At 46.8% G+C, this 12,058-nt stretch overlaps 1 long non-coding RNA gene across 2 annotated transcripts in view; it reads right to left on the bottom strand.

Annotated features, from left to right (window-relative positions):
* Positions 1 to 7,706: 7,706 nt before the first annotated feature.
* The window catches only part of LOC106732361 (uncharacterized), a 94,497-nt gene continuing 90,145 nt past the window's right edge, over positions 7,707 to 12,058 (bottom strand). For both annotated transcript variants that reach the window (XR_016349388.1, XR_016349387.1), the window contains one exon: positions 7,707 to 7,857. This is a non-coding gene — a long non-coding RNA (uncharacterized LOC106732361). The remainder of the gene's footprint in view (positions 7,858 to 12,058) is intronic.

Consider the following 12,058-nt stretch of genomic DNA (forward strand, 5'->3'; position numbering starts at 1 on the left):
TATAGGCATATATTTCACAGAAAGTTCAAATAACTTTGTCCACTATGAGCACATGATAAAAACATAAGAGTACAAAGATGGTGAAATGTGCACACTTTTGAGGCTTGACCAGCAGGAGACATGGAAAGATGAGCTGGGATTCTTAAAATCAGTTTGCTACAGAAAAACACAGAATTTGTGTTTATAGAGACTTTTTAGTTTTTACATTTTGTTACAAAACCTCTTATGTTTCCTAGTAACTAAATTTTACTGAAAGTATCAGTGTCATTTATTCATTGTGTTCAAGCTCCTGATTTTGTGATTGATTTCTAAATGCACTTTAAGTTTACATAGCTAAACGTTACTTAATGGTGTATAAGGATTCACGTTTTAAAGCACCTCAGATATCATTTCAGCCTCCAGAAATGAGTAATTAAATTTGTGAAAAGATGCCAAAAACTTAAAATCACCCTCTAAAGACAGTGTTCCTGCATTTGGCATGGACAATTTCAGGTTGATCATAATGTAATTTTCTGTATTTTATGCAGCCAGGCTGTACTTGTTCAAAAGTAAACAATTGTAGGCTATATGGATATCACAGAGGCACTGAGAAAAGGAGAGTAAAGTCTTAACTGAGAGTTGGATGGCTTTTAGCTCAAGTGGTAGAGGCACATAAGTTTAGACTTTAGGTCCCAAGTTCAATCCCACCTTCTGATGACCTGATGCTTAGGATATGCTTCCTCCTCTGAGGGAAGTCTGTAACTTAGAGACACTGAGACCACTGGGGGAGGGAAGTCTGCTTTACAGCTTTAGCGAGATTGCACTCTCCCTTTCTTAGTGGTCTCAGTGCCTAACAGTCTGTCAAAAGAGACAAAAATAAGAGGCTAAAACAGCAGGGCCATCCACTGTATAAAAAAAAAAAACAGCCTGAAAGGTAGGTAGTGCTTTGTACTAGAAATGAGCAAACTGCAGAATTGTGTGGGTCATGAACACACACATGAAAATAGGTGGTCTTAAAACTGATTGATTAATGTAAAACACCCCTGGTATATTGCTATCTCTATCAACTTCAAGGTCTCTAGCTTGAATCTAGTGCTTTTTAAGGATTTGTTTGCTTTTTTTAAGCCAAATGTTGCTTTGTTCTCCCTAGATATCTTGGGTAATAGAAACAAGATTGAGTAGTGGATGGAGAACATCTGCCTCGAACTCTCTCTCTCTCATGATATTCTGCAAAATGTGACCTATGGCTTTTTGCACATTGTTGCCTCTTTTGCAGATGTTAGAATACTAGAGAAGTGAGAAAATAACAATTTGGAATTGTTAAAAATTTGGTGTCCCGCAGTCTCTTGTTAAATCACATCCAGAATCCATCTATTTTATGTTGAAAGAGGCCATTGATCTTTGATTTTTTTAATAATCTCCCCTCACCCACCTTCTACCCCGGTGCTAGTTCTTGTAACTCTCCTGCCAGGAGCTAGGAGTTGTCTGTTAGAATTTGCACTGAAGGAAGACTTTTCTCTCCACTTTCTGGACTTAGACCTGTATCATTTGCTTTTACTGTAGTATCACCTTCTGTACTTATAGGAGAAGACATGTAAAGGATATTTAGACTTGAAATAAGGTAGGTCAGCGTTTCTTAAACTCTGTTCCATGGCGCACCGGTGTACTGTGAGGCAGTCTGAGTTGTGCTGCGGAGATATGGTGACCATACGTCCCTTTTTTTCTGGGACAGTCCCGAACTTAGACACCCAGTGCTAGCGCGGTGCAGCAGCAACTCCCCACCTCCACCCAGCACGTAAGTGGCTCCCTTGGTGCTTTGCATGGGCAGCGGGGGCTGCTGCTGGTGGCACACAGTGTCCAGAGCTCAGAGCTCCCATGCAGTATGCGCTGCTGTCTGGCAAGCCCCTCCCCCCACCGCGTGGCCCTTCCCTCCTGCTGCGGGACTGCCTCCGCTGTGCGCCGCCAGCCTGGCCTCCTCCATCCACAGGCAGCCACCACTGCTGCCAGAGGGGGAAGGGCACTGGTTGGAGCTGGTGTGCCGCTCTTGGAAGCTACCACCAGAGTCCCAGGAGAGACCGCGCAGAGCTCGGCTGAAGTGCTGCAGAGCGGGGTACGTTTGGGCTCTGCTGGTGTGCTCTGTGGGCCCTTTCTCCCCCTGTCCCTTCCCACTCCGCTGGGGGAGTGGCAGCGCATGGACCCGCTCGCACAGCTGTGCTCCGCAAGCCAGATCTGGAAGGGTGAGGGGTTTCTCCCCTCCTCCCCCTGTGCTCCTCCTAATGGAAGCCAAAGCTGGTGTGGGGACTGGAATGCAGCACTAACATTAGCACTGCAGGCAGCCCAGCTCTTGGCCCGGCAACTGGTCCTGCCTTGGAAGCAGCTGGGGCCAGGGCTTTGGGGACTCCAGCCCCGCAAACTGGAAGGTAAAAGGTGATGGAGGAGCTCAGAGAGAACTAGGGGGAAAGAGGGTAGGAGAGGAAGGGGCTTGTGCTGAGGGGAGGAGGCAGGGCAGAAGAAGAAAGAAGGCGGCACCAAGGGACAGGGTGGAGGAGAGACAAATGCCAGGGGGCCAAGTGGAGACAATGAGGAAAAGGGGAGGAGGAGGGAGAAGAGCTGTCAGTGGGGGTGAGAGGGTGGAGGGGATAGGGTGATGCTGGGAGATGAGAAGGGAAGGGCATTGGGGGCAAGAGGAAGCGAGGGGAGGGGAAGGTGCTGGGAGAAGGTTTGAAAGAAGGGGTGGGCATGAGGAAGGCGGGGATGGAGCAAGTCATGTGTGAGGGCACGGGCATGAGAGGAACTGGGGCAGAGAGTGGTGAGGGGGATGGGCATCAAGGAGAAAGGGGGCAGGAGCAGTGAGGGAAGGAGGAAGCAACAGGAAGGTGCAGGGGTAAGGGAAAGTGCAGGTGCCAGGGGATTCTGGGGGTGAATCAGAAGGGTGCACACCTGCAGGTGAGAGACCAGCATCAAAGGAGAGAGGGTTTGGTGGAGGCCAAACTCATCCCCTATGGCTAGGAGGATGGTGGAAAAGTTCTTATAGGGGGTTACTTTTACTTCTGGTCATGTGTCCATCTTGACCCTGAGAGTCAGAGGCATAGTAAACAGAGGTCAAGGGGTGTAGGTAATGTGTCCCTAATTTTGGTTCAGAAAGAACAGAGTTGAAATGGCTGTCCTTAAAAGGGGCAAGCTTCCTTTTTTTGGGGGGGGGGGGGAGAGGAAAGGCTCAACAATCTTTGGTGGTGTTCCCCATAAAAAAAATGGTTTGGTGTTCCTCGGTCTTAAAAAGTTTGTTAGGTAATCCCTTTCCCCAGATTTGGACTCGAGGCTACTGTAAGGCCTTACTTTATATGTCTCCACTTCCACTTGTATAGTAGCTCCCCAAATCACTGATTTCCAGACTATTTTAAAGCTGTTAACATGGCTTTGACACATATGTCTCCCTTCTTCGGGTAGTGTCCCCGTGGGTGCTCCACTGTGAGTGTTGGGTCCCATCCTGGCGCTGCAGATCTGAGATCTTCTAGCTGTTGTTTGCCAGACCGCGCATGCGCGGTGGCCATCTTGCGGCTTTTTGCGCGTTTCCAGTCACGCGGTCCGGCCCGCCAGTTCCTCTTAACCGTTTTCGGGCACAGATGGAGAAACAGCTCCCTCTCCTTTTCTTTGTTTTACTTGAGAGGAGTAAATCTGTTTTAGTGTAAATAGTTCATAGTGTAGTATTTAGTTAAGTGATATATATAGATGCTGTTAAGAAAAAAAATTTCTCTTTATAGTTACTTAGTTAATTAATTTTACTACAATTCCTAGCTCCCCAGGATTTAAGAGGTGTGTGCTTTGTAAAGACTCCATGCCTGCTTCAGACGGGCATGCGGAGTGCATAAAATGTCTTGGTGAGGGGCACATTCCACAGACGTGCCCTCACTGTTCAAAGCTAACTGCCAGGGTTCGCAGAGACCACAAAATGCATCTCAAAATGCTTCTTTTTGACAAAGCCCTCACACCACAGTCAGACCCTCTGGCGGAGGCGTCTCATCATGTCCTGACTAAAGCTGCTTACAAGAAGCCGCCTCCCTCTCCATCTTGCTCTACCACCCAGAGTGAGTACGGCTGACAAACCGGGCACCTCAGGCTCAGGTTTAGTGGTGACCCGCAGGCTGGAGAAAGACAAGTACACCCGAAGTGCATCGGCACCAAGCCCATCGGAACATGCGCCACATCGGACTAAGTTGACTCCATGAGTGGTGCCGTCAATGAAAGCTCTGGCACCGGAGTCTTCGGCACTGAGACTCTCGACATTGGGGTCTTCTCCAGCACCAAGGGCCAGAGCACCGCCCTCGCCACCGAGAGCCAGGGAACCGTCATCGCCGCTGGCACCAAGAGCTAGGGCACCGTCACTGCCGCCAGCACCGAGAGCCACGGCACCTACGGAGCTGCCGACACCGAGAGATGCGGCACCTACTTAGTCTTCCGTGTCCCGTACTACTAAAGCGCCACTCTCTACCACTAGAAGGCAGCACCGGCACAGGCGGCCCGAACGGCACCATCACGGAGGTCGGCCACCTCCGTATTGCCCATCCAGGCATCAAGCAGAGTAAGGGAAAGAGCACAGCGGCTTCTTACCCTGTCTCCTAGTCCAGGCCCGGAAACATTTTCACCGGAACCACCATCTCCACCAGCTCGCTCTCCTAGGGTGACTCACTACCATTCTCCATATCATGATGACCGCTGGTTCAGGCGATACGATTTCAGGGATTGTTCTCCACGCTTGCTGTCTCACTCAGCAGTTGTCATTGTCGCTCGATCATCCGTGGCACCACCCAAGTGTGTGTCTCTTTCCTCACAGCCTGACAGGCCCCCCCACCCACCCACCCACCTTCAGAGCAATCCATGCCTCTTGAAAGCATGCCAGTGGATATAGGCTACCCAGCCGATACAGAGGACTCCCATCGTCATCCCCGATGGAAGTAGCATCATCATCCCCTGATGACGCTGTATTCCAGGGGGATACCTCTCCCACGGATGACATCAAGGACTTTCAAGAACTTTTCAAAAGGGTCACTGAGAGTCAAAATGTCAAGTTAGGAGAGGTACAACAGAAGCAGTATCACTTATTGAGGAATCTTCACTTCTGTCTTCAAAAATAGCTCTTCCACTAGACGATGCTATCTTAGAAATAGCCGACTCCATTTGGCAAACGCTGGCCTCCGCCCCACCCACGAATAAAAAGGCGGATAAAAAAATATTTAGTCCCTGCTACTGGCATGGAGTTTTTGTTCAACGACCCTGGGCCCAACTCCCTCGTTCTGGATGCAGTCCAGCAAAGGGCAAAAGCATCCCAGTATAAGAACACTGCAGGGGACAAGGATGTTAAATGGCTGGACCTGTTTGGCAGGAAAGTCTACTCTTCTGCCACCTTGTTGCTCTGCATGGCGAACTATTCCGCCTTGTTAACTAACCGCAACTTTGACAATTACGTCAAATTGGTCCCTCTCCTAGAACATCTTCTGGAGTTCAAGTGCCAGATACTGAAGGGTGTTATACAAGAGGGCTTCGCGTCTTCACGATCAGTGCTCCACATCATGCTAGACATGGTGGACACGGCAGCTCACACCATGGTGACATCTATCATTATGCGATGAGCTTCCTGGCTTCACATAGCAGTGGCCTCCAGAGAGCTCCAGACCAAGGTCGAAGATCTGCCGTTTGATGGACAAAACCTGTTCACAGATAAGACGGACCAGGTTTTACATTCTGGGAAACACACGTGTACTACCTTAAGAATATTGGGGATGTACACACCACCTTTCAGACGCAAATGTTATACGCCTTATCAGAGGCAGTGACCATTCCCATACACACCACACCAGGGGAGACAGTACGATGCTCAAAGAGGGTGTCAATGTCCCCAGAGACGCCGCCCTCAACAACCCAGACCAGCGCAACAGCAGTCGAACAAACAGCAAGTTTGACGCGAGCATTGAGGGACTGCGAACCATCCAGTTGACACCCTCCTCCAACGCCACCAAAGCATTGTTTCACCACCGCTTAAGGCCCTTCCAACATTGTTGGGCCACCATCACGTCAGAATGATGGGTCACACAACTGATAACATCTGGTTACGTGATTCCATTTCTCTCGCTCTTCCCCCCCCCCCCTTCAGGGACACTTCTCACGAACCTCTTCTCACCCAAGAGGTATCCCACCTCGAGCTAGGGGCTATAGAGAGGGTTCCAGAGTCTTTCCACGGCAGGGGTTTTTACTCCTGTTACTTTCTAACAGAGAAGAAATCAGGCGGATGGAGACCTATACTCGACATTCGGCAATTGAATTGCTATCTACGCTGACAGCACTTCAGGATGGTGACATTGGCAAAGATCATTCCAGCACAGGAACAACACGATTGGTTCACATCCCTCGATTTGCAAGATGCCTACTTCCATATCGCCATACATCCAGCACACTGGGGATTTCTTCGTTTTATAGTAGGGAACAATCATTATCAGTATAAGGTCCTGCCATTCGGGCTATCATCAACTCCGAGAGTTTTCTTGAAGACTCTCGCAGTAGTGGCGGCTTATCTTCGTCGCCTAGGAGTTATCATCGTCCCCTACCCAGACGACTGTCTTCTCAGAGCACGCTCATTTGAAGGATCCTCTCAAGTGGTCACTACTACGACCCAGTTATTCAACATACTAGGTCTTATGCTCAATGTTCAAAAGTCTACACTAACTCCTCAGCAGTCCATAGAATTTATTGGAGCCCTCCTCGACTCCACGACAGCGCATGCCTATCTACCACTCTCCAGGTTCCGCACAATCCAAGACTTAATACAGGTTATTACCACAAGCCCTACTGTAGCTGTCCTCATGTCTTCAACTGTTAGGTAATATGGCGGCCACGACGTTTGTGGTATCCAACGCTAGGCTCCACCTCCGCTGTCTTCAGCTCTGGGTATCCAAGATATATGTACCTGGCAGACACAACCTGCACAGGTCCGTAGTAGTTCACGTCATAGTCAAACGTTCTCTTCGCTGGTAAATGGCATCAGTCAACATCATGATGGGCATGCCCTTTCACAAACCAAAACCCACGATACAGCTTACAATGGATGCCTCGTTGATCGAATGGGGAACGCACATTCAAGACAGTCAGATTCAAGGTCAATGGTCCCCAGAGGAGTCCCTTCTCCACATAAACCTACTGGAATTACGGGCAGTCTCGAATGCATGCAGACACTTTCTTCCCTGCCTGCGCAACCGGGTTGCCATAGTTTTGACAGACAATATGACCACCGTTTACTATATAAACAGACAAGGAGGAGCTCGTTCCCACTTCCTGTGCATGGAGGCTGTCCGTCTCTGGAACTTCTGCAATCTTCACAAGGTGACTCTTATAGCTGCTTACCTACCAGGGAAAGACAACAGCACGGCCGATGAGCTCAGCAGGCAATTCGCTAAACAGCATGAGTGGGAAATACAGCCACATGTACTATGTGCTATATTCGACAAATGGGGTCACCCGTTAGTCGACCTCTTTGCCACGCAGTATAATGCGAGATGCACTCACTATTGCTCCAGAGTGGCCATAGGCCGAGCCTCCCTAGGGGATGCTCTCTTTTACAACTGAAGCGGCAAGTTGCTTTATGCATTCCCTCCCATTCCACTAATATCCAGAGTCCTAGAGAAAATACTTGTTGACAATGCAACAGTAATTTTAATAGCACCATTCTGGCCCCCCCAGACATGGTTCCCTTACCTCTTTTGGATGTCTCCTCATCTCTTCCATCTTCCGAATTGTCTGGACATTCTCATGCAGGTCCATGGCCGCACTCTACATCCACAACCATATCGCCTCACTCTCATGGCCTGGCTCCTATCTGGTTCAAACAAACTGAGATAATTTGTTCTCATGAGGTGAAGGATGTACTTCTGCACAGCAAAAACCTTCAACGCGAGCTACTTACCTTCATAAATGCCACAGATTCCAACAATGGTGCATTGCCAATAACTTACTCCCTACCACTTCCTCATTGCAATTCATTCTGGAATACATTCTACACCTTAAACGAACAGGCCTCGCTATTTCTTTGCTCAAAGTGCATCTGGCAGCGATCACGGCTTTTCATCAGCCCATAGAAGGGTTCAACCCCTTTTCTCACCCAACTACAAAGAGGTTCCTAAAAGGAATTACTAATCTCTTCCCTGAGTACAAGCGGCCTCCGGACTCTTGGAACTTAGAGCTCGTCTTAGCCTAATGCATCCACCATTTGAACCATTACCTACCTGTGATTTTAATACGCTTGCCATGAAAGTCATATACCGTTTGGCTATTACTTCAGCCAGAAGGGTGGGGGAGTTGGCAGCTCTACTGGCCAAGCTCCCGTATACCATTTTCACTCCTCAGGCGGTTATCCTTCATTCTCAGCCATCCTTCCTGCCAAAAGTTAATTTTGCCTTCCATATAAATGAGCCCATCATAGTACCGGTTTTCTATCCAAAACACCATACCTCAGAACATCAAGCAAAGTTACATTCCCTCTATGTACGTAGGTCCTTGTTTTTTACATCAACAGATCTCGAGAAGCAAAGAATTCTCAGCACTTGTTCATCTCCATGGATGCTCGTTCTAAAGGTTCCACACTTTCCTCACAAAGAATCTCTAAAATAATCATTTCCTCCATAACTCGATGCTATGAACTGAGAAATAGACAACTTCCAAACACCATTGCAGCTCATTCTACCAGAGCCATGGCTTCTTCAGCAACTTTCCTTAAGGGAGTTCCCCTAAGGGACATCTGCCGAACAGATACCTGGTCTTCGGACTTCACATTTCCAAACATTATGCTCTACAGAATATCGTTATGACTGATGCAGCTGTAGCCACCACAGTGCTAACCTCGGCAACAATCCACTGATTCTGAACCCGCCGTCTTCTTTCAGGCTACTGTTGTGAAATCACTCACAATGGAGCACCCATGGGAACACTACCCGAAGAAGTTACTCACCTTGTACAGTAATGATGGTTCTTCGAGGTGTGTATCCCCATAGGTGCTCCACTAGCCCTTCTCCCCGCTTTGGAGTGTCTCTCTCATATCTTTCAGACTTCAACAGTCACGAGGAACTGGTGTGCTGGACCGCGCGACTGGAAACAGTGTGAAAAGCCGCAAGGTGGCCACCGTGCATGTGCAGTCCGGCAAACAGCTAGAAGAGCTCCGATCTGCGGCGCCGGAATGGGACCCAACACCCACAGTGGAGCACCCATGGGGGGGGGACACACCTCGAAGAACCATCATTACTGTACAAGGTGAGTACCTACTTCTTCCATGTTTGTAATCAGAGGTGCTATCTGACTGCCACGTTGGAAGCCATGGTTCTTGCTGAAACCCCCTGATTGCACAGTCTGAGAATGTTGAATCTACTGAGATATTCTTTAACTCTGAACCTAACCATAATAATTTTAGCCCCCCTTTTTTGGCAGCCTTGTTGTCAAATTGCCAATCCTGTCCAGTATAGTAACCCCTTATGTAATGTTATAGTTACCCAATGACTGGAAGATAGGTAATGCAACGCCAATATTTAAAAAGGGCTCTAGAGACGACCTCAGCAATTACAGACGGGTAAGTCTGACATCAGTACCAGGCAAATTAGTTGAAACAATAGTAAAGAATAAAATTGTCAGACACGTAGAACATAATTTGTTGGGCAAAAGTCAACATGGTTTCTGTAAAGGAAAATCATGTCTTACTATCTATTAGAGTTCTTTGAAGGGGTCAACAAACATGTGGGCAAGAAGGATCCAGTAGATATAGTGTACTTAGATTTCCAGAAAGCCTTTGACAAGGTCCCTCACCAAAGGCTCTTCTGTAAATTAAGTTGTCATGGGATAAGAGGGAAGATCCTTACATGGATTGAAAACTGGTTAAAAGACAGGAAACAAAGGGTAGGAATAAATGGTAAATTTTCAGAATGGAGAGGGGTAACTAGTGGTGTTCCCCAAGGGTCAGTCCTAGGACCAGTCCTATTCAATTTATTCAGAAATGATCTGGAGAAAGGAGTAAACAGTGAGGTGGCAAAGTTTGCAGATGATACTAAACTGCTCAAGGTAATTAAGACCAAAACAGACAGTGAAGAAGTTCAAATAGATCTCACAAAACTAAGTGATTGGGCAATAAAATGGCAAATGAAATTTAATGTGGATAAATGTAAAGTAATGTACACTGGAAAAAATAACCCCAACTATACATACAATATGATGGGGGCTAATTTAGCTACAATCAGGAAAGAGATCTTGCAATCATTGTGGATAAAATATCCACGCAGTGTGCAGCGGTAGTCAAAAAAGCAAACAGGATTTTAGGACTCATTAAAAAAGGGATAGAGAATAAGACAGAGAATATCTTATTGCCTTTATATAAACCCATGGTACACATCTTGAATACTGCGTACAGATGTAGTCTCCTCATCTCAAAAAAGATATACTGGCATTAGAAAAGGTTCAGAGAAGGGCAACTAAAATGATTAGGGGTTTGGAACGGGTCCCATATGAAGAGAGATTAAAGAGACTAGGACTTTTCATCTTGGAAAAGAGGAGACTGAGGGAGGATATGATAGAGGTCTATAAGAACATAAGAATGGCCGTACTGGGTCAGACCAAAGGTCCATGTAGCCCAGTAGCCTGTCTGCCAACAGTGGCCAGCACCAGGTGCCCCAGGGGGGGTGGACTGAAGACAATGATCAAGTGAATTGTCTCCTGCCATCCTTCTCCAGCCTCTGACAGAGGACAGGGACACCATTTCTTTCCCTTGGCTAGTAGCATTTTATGGACTGAACCTCCATGAAATTATCTAGCTTCTCTTTAAACTCTGTTATAGTCCTAGCCTTCACAGCCTCCTCTTGCAAGGAGTTCCACAGGTTGACTACGTGCTGTGTGAAGAAGAACTTTCTTATATTAGTTTTAAACCTGCTACCCATTAACTTCATTTGGTGTCCTCTAGTTCTTCTATTTTCTTTATTCACCCTCTCCACACCACTCATGATTTTATATACCTCTATCATATCCCCCCTTAGTCTCCTCTTTTCTAAACTGAAAAGTCCCAGTCGCTTTAACCTCTCCTCATATGGGACCCGCTCCAAACCCCTAATCATTTTAGTTGCTCTTTTCTGAACCCTAAAATCACGAGTGGTGTGGAGAAAGTGAATAAGGAAAAGTTATTTACTTGTTCCCATAATAGAAGAACTAGGGGCCACCACCAAATGAAATTAATGGGAAGTAGGTTTAAAACAAATAGATAAGCAATGTACCAGTGTTAATTGGGACAATATTAAATAAAGCATTATTGTACTGCTCTTGGAAAAAATGTTGCTATAGCAGAAGCCCTCAGAGAGGAAGAGACAGCCTTAAGTGTACGACAAAGTGATATTCCATTTTATGGTCATTGTTGTCCTCCCCCACCCCGCGAGGGGACAGCATTATCTTTGATGAGTGCTGAAAGTGTCCCATTTACTTTGGAAAGAGACATGAAATCTGCTTTGATATGGTGTACATTGTAGAATTTTTTTTTTTTTTTTGCACACATGAACAGTCTCTTAGACTTTGCCGTTGTCTCTCATTCATCTTTAATTCCTTTCCCAAAAACACATGAAGGAGAAAGTGTGGCTCAGATTTTGAACAAGTTGGAATTTTTTTTTTGTAATTTCCATACTAATCCTTCTGTAGAATCTTTTTTCTTAAATGGGCTCATGGAAAGAACAACTGAAGTGCCTAATCGCCTCCAATACTGTCTTCTCAAATTATTCAGCAAGAAAAAGATCCTCCTGCTTCATTTCATCCTTCACTCTAGACTGTCAATGAGCTACATAGGCCAGTGAGTGGGCTGTGTGAATAGCCCTTCTTCATCTCAGTGGGCTACAAGTTTGTTGTAACTAAGACAGTCTCCCAGATAGGGCAGTTTGCTAACTGTGCTTGCATGCTTAGAATTTGTGGGGTGTGCTGATTGAACCATGACAACATTATCATTGGCTGCAGAGGAAATGCCTGGCTTTCACAGTTCATGTTGTATTCAATCAGGAAGCACCTCACTTCATGTGCCCTT

Source organism: Pelodiscus sinensis, chromosome 4, assembly GCF_052426305.1.
Source record: "Pelodiscus sinensis isolate ZL-2025 chromosome 4, ASM5242630v1, whole genome shotgun sequence".
Taxonomy (NCBI): Eukaryota; Metazoa; Chordata; order Testudines; family Trionychidae; genus Pelodiscus; species Pelodiscus sinensis.